The sequence below is a fragment of the Coregonus lavaretus genome (assembly GCF_964263955.1).
Source record: "Coregonus lavaretus genome assembly, contig: HAP1_SCAFFOLD_329, whole genome shotgun sequence".
NCBI classification, from domain to species: domain Eukaryota; kingdom Metazoa; phylum Chordata; class Actinopteri; order Salmoniformes; family Salmonidae; genus Coregonus; species Coregonus lavaretus.
Window position 1 is genome coordinate 474,538 of NW_028160267.1, and position 8,837 is coordinate 483,374.

The following is an 8,837-nucleotide window of genomic DNA, read 5'->3' on the forward strand; positions in this document are numbered from 1 at the left end:
AGACAGGACAGGGCCAGGCTATATCAGTAATACAGAGACAGGACAGGGACAGGCAATATCAGTAATACAGGGACTAGACAGGACAGGGCCAGGCAATATCAGTAATAAAGGGACTAGACAGTACAGGGCCAGGCTATATCAGTAATACAGGGACTAGACAGGACAGGGCCAGGCTATATCAGTAATACAGGGACTAGACAGTACAGGGCCAGGCAATATCAGTAATACAGTGACTAGACAGGACAGGGCCAGGCTATATCAGTAATACAGGGACTAGACAGGACAGGGCCAGGCTATATCAGTAATACAGGGACTAGACAGGACAGGGCCAGGCTATATCAGTAATACAGGGACTAGACAGGACAGGGCCAGGCTATATCAGTAATACAGGGACTAGACAGGACAGGGCCAGGCCATATCAGTAATACAGGGACTAGACAGGACAGGACCAGGCTATATCCACCATCCGCTGCACTTTGATCATTCTGATGTAGGTAGTGTCTCACTTCTCTCTGGCTTTTTAAAATCATGTCTGATCTGGGATCTGACCTGCCCAATTAGGGCCCCCTCTCTGCTCCACCCCCAGACTCTGGCTCTGTCCCAAATGACATCCTATTTTCTATATAGCGCACAACTTTTGAACAGGGTGCATAGGGCTCTGGTCAAACTTAGTGCACTATGTAGGGAATCGGTTCCCCTCTCCACCACCAGACTGTGCCTGTCATTATGAAATCACTGACTGCCCTCTGCCTGCTCCTCGTTGAGAGAGACAGAGAGAGAGAGAGAGAGAGAGAGAGAGAGAGAGAGAGAGAGAGAGAGAGAGAGAGAGAGAGAGAGAGAGGAGAGAGAGAGAGAGAGAGAGAGAGAGAGAGAGATGTGTGAGAGAGAGAGAGAGAGAGAGAGAGAGAGAGAGATATGAGAGAGAGAGAGAGAGAGAGAGATGTGAGAGAGAGAGAGAGAGAGAGAGAGAGAGAGAGAGAGAGAGAGAGAGAGATGTGTGAGAGAGAGAGAGAGAGAGAGAGAGAGAGAGAGATGTGAGAGAGAGAGAGAGATATGTGAAAGAGAGAGAGAGAGAGAGAGAGAGAGAGAGAGAGAGAGAGAGAGAGAGAGAGAGATCAGATATCAACCTTTTATTTTAGCCTGGTCCTATTAAGTATTTGTTGTAGCCAACGAACAAAAGGAACAGACATGATACAGCATACTGGCACTCCAAGCTGGTATTAGCCTTCAGTTAGCAGCAGCCATCTTCAGTTATGAGCAGCCATCTTCAGTTAGGAGCAGCCATCTTCAGTTAGGAGCAACCATCTCCAGTTAGGAGCAGCCATCTCTAGTGAAATCTGGTATTAGCCTTCAGTTAGGAGCAGCCATCTTCAGTTAGGAGCAACCATCTTCAGTTAGGAGCAGCCATCTTCAGTTAGGAGCAGCCATCTTCAGTTAGGAGCAACCATCTCCAGTTAGGAGCAGCCATCTCTAGTGAAATCTGGTATTAGCCTTCAGTTAGGAGCAGCCATCTTCAGTTAGGAGCAGCCATCTTCAGTTAGGAGCAACCATCTCCAGTTAGGAGCAGCCATCTCTAGTGAAATCTGGTATTAGCCTTCTGTTAGGAGCAGCCATCTCCAGTTAGGAGCAGCCATCTCCAGTTAGGAGCAGCCATCTCCAGTTAGGAGCAGCCATCTCCGGTTAGGAGCAGCCATCTCCAGTTATGAGCAGCCATCTCCAGTTAGGAGCAGTCATCTCCAGTTAGGAGCAGCCATCTCCAGTTAGCAGCAGCCATCTCCAGTTAAGAGCAGCCATCTCCAGTTAGGAGCAGCCATCTCCAGTTAGGAGCAGCCATCTCCGGTTAGGAGCAGCCATCTCCAGTTAGGAGCAGCCATCTCCAGTTAGGAGCAGTCATCTCCAGTTAGGAGCAGCCATCTCCAGTTAGCAGCAGCCATCTCCAGTTAAGAGCAGCCATCTCCAGTTAGGAGCAGCCATCTCCAGTTAGGAGCAACCATCTCCAGTTTGGAGCAGCCATCTCCAGTGAAATCTGGTATTAGCCTTCAGTTAGGAGCAGCCTTCTCCAGTTAGGAGCATCCATCTCCAGTTAGGAGCAGCCATCTCCAGTGAAATCTGGTATTAGTCTTCAGTTAAGAACATCCATCTTCCGTTAAGAACATCCATCTTCAGTTAAGAACATCCATCTCCAGTTAGGAGCAGCCATCTTCAGTTAGTAGCAGCCAACTCCAGTTAGGAGCAGCCAACTCCAGTTAGGAGCAGCCATCTCCAGTGAAATCTGGTATTAGCGTTCACTTAGGAGCAGCCATCTCCAGTTAGGAGCAGCCATCTCCAGTGAAATCTAGTAGTTGCCTTCAATTAGAAGCAGCCATCTCCAGTTAGGAGCAGCCATCTCCAGTGAAATCTAGTAGTTGCCTTCAATTAGAAGCAGCCATCTCCAGTAAGGAGCAGCCATCTTCAGTTAGGAGCATTCATCTCCAGTTAGGAGCAGACACCTCCGGTTAGGAGCAGCCATCTTTTGTTAGGAGCAGCCATCTCCAGTTAGTAGCAGCCATCTCCAGTTAGGAACAGCCATCTCCAATTAGGAGTAGGCATCTCCAGTGATATCTGGTACTATACATAAGTTAGGAGCAGCCATCTTTGGTTAGGAGCATCCATCTCCAGATAGGAGCAGCCATCCTCAATTAGGAGCAGCCATCTTCAGTTAGGAACAGCCATCTCCAGTTAGGAGCAGCCATCTTCAGTTAGGAGCAGCAATATCCAGTAAGGAGCAGCCATCTCCATTTAGGAACAGCAGTCTCCAATGAAATCTGGTATTAGCCTTCAGTTAGGGCCAGCCATCTCTGGTTAGGAGCAGCCATCTCCGGTTAGGAGCAGCCATCTCAAGTTAGGAGCAGCAATCTTCAGTTAGTTGCAGCCATGTCCAGTTGGAGCAGCCATCTCCAGTTAGGAGCAGTCATCTTCAGTTAGGAGCAGTCATCTCCAGTTAGGAGCAGCCATCTCCAGTTAGGAGCAGCCATCTCCAGTTAGGAGCAGCCATCTCCAGTTAGGAGCAGTCGTCTTCAGTTAGGAGCAGCCATCTCCAGTTAGGAGCAGCCATCTCCAGTTAGGAGCAGCCAACTCCAGTTCGGAGCAGCCATTTTCAGTTAGGAGCAGCCATCTCCAGTGAAATCTGGTATTAGCCTTCACTTAGGAGCAGCCATCTCCAGTTAGGAGCAGCCATCTCCAGTGAAATCTAGTAGTTGCCTTCAATTAGAAGCAGCCAGCTCCAGTTAGGAGCAGCCATCTCCAGTGAAATCTAGTAGTTGCCTTCAATTAGAAGCAGCCATCTCCAGTAAGGAGCAGCCATCTTCAGTTAGGAGCATTCATCTCCAGTTAGGAGCAGACACCTCCGGTTAGGAGCAGCCATCTTTGGTTAGGAGCAGCCATCTCCAGTTAGTAGCAGCCATCTCCAGTTAGGAACAGCCATCTCCAATTAGGAGTAGGCATCTCCAGTGATATCTGGTATTATACATAAATTAGGAGCAGCCATCTTTGGTTAGGAGCATCCATCTCCAGATAGGAGCAGCCATCCTCAATTAGGAGCAGCCATCTTCAGTTAGGAACAGCCATCTCCAGTTAGGAGCAGCCATCTTCAGTTAGGAGCAGCCATCTCCAGTTAGGAGCAGCCATCTCCAGTTAGGAGCAGCCATCTCCAGTTAGGAGCAGCCATCTCCAGTTAGGAGCAGTCGTCTTCAGTTAGGAGCAGTCATCTCCAGTTAGGAGCAGTCATCTCCAGTTAGGAACAGCCATATCCAGTTAGGAGCAGCCGTCTCCAGTTAGGAGCAGCCATCTTCAGTTAGGAGCATTCATTTCCAGTTAGGAGCAGCCATCTTCAGATAGGAGAAGCCATCTCCAGTAAGGAGCAGCCATCTTCAATTAGGAGCAGCATTATTTAGTGTAATCTGGTATTAGCCTTCAGTTAGGAGCAGCCATCTCCAGTGAAATCTGGTATTAGCCTTCTGTTAGGAGCAGCCATCTCCAGTTAGGAGCAGCCATCTTCAGTTAGGAGCATCCATCTCCAGTTAGGAGCAGCCATCTCCAATTATGAGCAGCCATCTCCAATTAGGAGCAGCCTTCTCCAATTAGGAGCAGCCATCTCCAGTTAGGAGCATTCATCTCCGGTTAGGAGCAGCCAACTCCGGTTAGGAGCAGCCATCTCCAGTTAGGAGCATTCATCTTCAGTTAGGAGCAGCCATCTCCGGTTAGGAGCAGCCAACTCCGGTTAGGAGCAGCCAACTCCGGTTAGGAGCAGCCATGTTCAGTTAGGAGCAGCCATCTCCGGTTAGGAGCAGCCATCTCCAGTTAGGAGCAGCCATCTCCAGTGAAATCTTGCAGACAATTGAAAGAGGAAATGAGTGAGCATTGCTGTTTCATCTTATGCAGAAAAGGTCAAGTATCAGAACTAATGCAAATGTATTATTTTTTGTGTAGGAAATCTGGACCTGCCCTGCTGCTGTTAATGTGGTACTGTCTACACTGAAATAGAGGGATTATTTGTTTGACTTTGATTCCATTTAATCTCGTTTAATGTCAGATTCAGATTTATGATGAATACAAGTATTTTTGCATTTTATTGATCAATGTTAGGTAACGTTAGGTGACATTAGATGATCATTTCACTAAACAAAAAAAACAGGCATATTATAGTGGAGGAGTTATCTAGGTGCAATATCTCAACCTTAGCAGTGTGGTGTTGTTGTTGTCATCTCAACCTTAGCAGTGTGGTGTTGTTGTTGTCATCTCAACCTTAGCAGTGTGGTGTTGTTGTTGTCATCTCAACCTTAGCAGTGTGGTGTTGTTGTTGTCATCTCAACCTTAGCAGTGTGGTGTTGTTGTTGTCATCTCAACCTTAGCAGTGTGGTGTTGTTGTTGTCATCTCAACCTTAGCAGTGTGGTGTTGTTGTTGTCATCTCAACCTTAGCAGTGTGGTGTTGTTGTTGTCATCTCAACCTTAGCAGTGTAGTGTTGTTGTCATCTCAACCTTAGCAGTGTGGTGTTGTTGTCATCTCAACCTTAGCAGTGTGGTGTTGTTGTTGTCATCTCAACCTTAGCAGTGTGGTGTTGTTGTCATCTCAACCTTAGCAGTGTGGTGTTGTTGTTGTCATCTCAACCTTAGCAGTGTGGTGTTGTTGTTGTCATCTCAACCTTAGCAGTGTGGTGTTGTTGTCATCTCAACCTTAGCAGTGTGGTGTTGTTGTTGTCATCTCAACCTTAGCAGTGTGGTGTTGTTGTTGTCATCTCAACCTTAGCAGTGTGGTGTTGTTGTTGTCATCTCAACCTTAGCAGTGTTGTGTTGTTGTTGTCATCTCAACCTTAGCAGTGTGGTGTTGTTGTTGTCATCTCAACCTTAGCAGTGTGGTGTTGTTGTTGTCATCTCAACCTTAGCAGTGTGGTGTTGTTGTTGTCATCTCAACCTTAGCAGTGTGGTGTTGTTGTTGTCATCTCAACCTTAGCAGTGTGGTGTTGTTGTTGTCATCTCAACCTTAGCAGTGTGGTGTTGTTGTTGTCATCTCAACCTTAGCAGTGTGGTGTTGTTGTTGTCATCTCAGCCTTAGCAGTGTGGTGTTGTTGTCATCTCAACCTTAGCAGTGTGGTGTTGTTGTCATCTCAACCTTAGCAGTGTGGTGTTGTTGTCATCTCAACCTTAGCAGTGTGGTGTTGTTGTCATCTCAACATTAGCAGTGTGGTGTTGTTGTTGTCATCTCAACCTTAGCAGTGTGGTGTTGTTGTTGTCATCTCAACCTTAGCAGTGTGGTGTTGTTGTTGTCATCTCAACCTTAGCAGTGTGGTGTTGTTGTTGTCATCTCAACCTTAGCAGTGTGGTGTTGTTGTTGTCATCTCAACCTTAGCAGTGTGGTGTTGTTGTTGTCATCTCAACCTTAGCAGTGTGGTGTTGTTGTTGTCATCTCAACCTTAGCAGTGTGGTGTTGTTGTTGTCATCTCAACCTTAGCAGTGTGGTGTTGTTGTTGTCATCTCAACCTTAGCAGTGTGGTGTTGTTGTTGTCATCTCAACCTTAGCAGTGTGGTGTTGTTGTTGTCATCTCAACCTTAGCAGTGTGGTGTTGTTGTTGTCATCTCAACCTTAGCAGTGTGGTGTTGTTGTTGTCATCTCAACCTTAGCAGTGTGTTGTTGTTGTTGCCATCTCAACCTTAGCAGTGTGGTGTTGTTGTTGTCATCTCAACCTTAGCAGTGTGGTGTTGTTGTTGTCATCTCAACCTTAGCAGTGTGGTGTTGTTGTCATCTCAACCTTAGCAGTGTGGTGTTGTTGTTGTCATCTCAACCTTAGCAGTGTGGTGTTGTTGCTGTCATCTCAACCTTAGCAGTGTGGTGTTGTTGTCATCTCAACCTTAGCAGTGTGGTGTTGTTGTCATCTCAACCTTAGCAGTGTGGTGTTGTTGTCATCTCAACCTTAGCAGTGTGGTGTTGTTGTTGTCATCTCAACCTTAGCAGTGTGGTGTTGTTGTTGTCATCTCAACCTTAGCAGTGTGGTGTTGTTGTTGTCATCTCAACCTTAGCAGTGTGGTGTTGTTGTCATCTCAACCTTAGCAGTGTGGTGTTGTTGTCATCTCAACCTTAGCAGTGTGGTGTTGTTGTCATCTCAACCTTAGCAGTGTGGTGGTGTTGTTGCCTACACATCCAGTCCTAGCCTGGCCCCATGCTGCTGAATAGACAACTATTTTTTCATTGTCAAATCATATCAAATTGTATTTGTCAAATGCTTCGGAAACAACAGTTGAAATGCTTACTTACGGGCCCTTCCCAACAATGCAGAGAGAAAAAAATTGAAATAATTAAAACAAACAATAACATGAGGAATAAATACACAATGCTATATACACGGGGTACCAGTACCGAGTTGTACACCATACAACAGTATACTGTAGGTAGGGATAAAGTGACTAGACAACAGGATAGATAATAGACAGTAGCAGCAGTATACTGTAGGTAGGGGTAAAGTGACTAGGCAACAGGATAGATAATAGACAGTAGCAGCAGTATACTGTAGGTAGGGGTAAAGTGACTAGGCAACAGGATAGATAATAGACAGTAGCAGCAGTATACTGTAGGTAGGGGTAAAGGGACTAGACAACAGGATAGATAATAGACAGTAGCAGCAGTATACTGTAGGTAGGGGTAAAGTGACTAGACAACAGGATAGATAATAGACAGTAGCAGCAGTATACTGTAGGTAAGGGTAAAGTGACTAGACAACAGGATAGATAATAGACAGTAGCAGCAGTATACTGTAGGTAGGGGTAAAGTGACTAGACAACAGGATAGATAATAGACAGTAGCAGCAGTATACTGTAGGTAAGGGTAAAGTGACTAGGCAACAGGATAGATAATAGATAGTAGCAGCAGTATACTGTAGGTAGGGGTAAAGTGACTAGACAACAGGATAGATAATAGACAGTAGCAGCAGTATACTGTAGGTAGGGGTAAAGTGACTAGGCAACAGGATATATAATAGACAGTAGCAGCAGTATACTGTAGGTAGGGGTAAAGTGACTAGACAACAGGATAGATAATAGACAGTAGCAGCAGTATACTGTAGGTAGGGGTAAAGTGACTAGGCAACAGGATAGATAATAGACAGTAGCAGCAGTATACTGTAGGTAGGGGTAAAGTGACTAGACAACAGGATAGATAATAGACAGTAGCAGCAGTATACTGTAGGTAGGGGTAAAGTGACTAGACAACAGGATAGATAATAGACAGTAGCAGCAGTATACTGTAGGTAGGGGTAAAGTGACTAGACAACAGGATAGATAATAGACAGTAGCAGCAGTATACTGTAGGTAGGGGTAAAGGGACTAGACAACAGGATAGATAATAGACAGTAGCAGCAGTATACTGTAGGTAGGGTTAAAGTGACTAGACAAAAGGGATAGATAATAGACAGTAGCAGCAGTATACTGTAGGTAGGGGTAAAGTGACTAGACAACAGGATAGATAATAGACAGTAGCAGCAGTATATATACTGTAGGTAGGGGTAAAGTGACTAGGCAACAGGATAGATAATAGACAGTAGCAGCAGTATACTGTAGGTAGGGGTAAAGTGACTAGGCAACAGGATAGATAATAGACAGTAGCAGCAGTATACTGTAGGTAGGGGTAAAGTGACTAGACAACAGGATAGATAATAGACAGAAACAGCAGCGTATGTCATGAGGCAAATGAGTTGCAAAGAGGGTCAGTGCAGATAGTTAAATAGTTAACCAATAGCTACCCGGACAAACTATTTATCATTCTTATGGTTTGGGGGTCGAAGCTGTTCAGGGTCCTGTTGGTTCCAGACTTAGTGCATCGGTACCGCTTGCCGTGCGGTAGCAGAGAGAACAGTCTATGACTTGGGTGGCTGGAGTCTTTGACAATATTTAGGGCCTTCCTCTGACACCGCCTGGTATAGAGGTCCTGGATGGCAGGAAACTTGGCCCCAGTGATGTACTGGGCCGTACGCACTACCCTCTGTAGCCTCTTGCGGTCGGAGGCCGAGCAGTTGCCATACCAGGTGGGGATGCAGACAGTCAAATTGCTTTCAATGGTGCAGCTGTATAACTTTTTGAGGATCTGAGGGCCCATGCCGAATCTTTTCAGTCTCCTGAAGGGGAAGAGGAGTTGTCATGCCCTCTTCACGACTGTGTTGGTGTGTTTGGACCATGATATATCCTTAGTGAGGTGGACACTGAGGAACCTGAAGCTCTCGACCCGCTCCACTACAGCCCTGTCGGTGTGGATGGGTGTGTGTTCGGCCCTCCGTTTCCTGTAGTCCACGATCAACTCTTTTGTCTTGCTGAT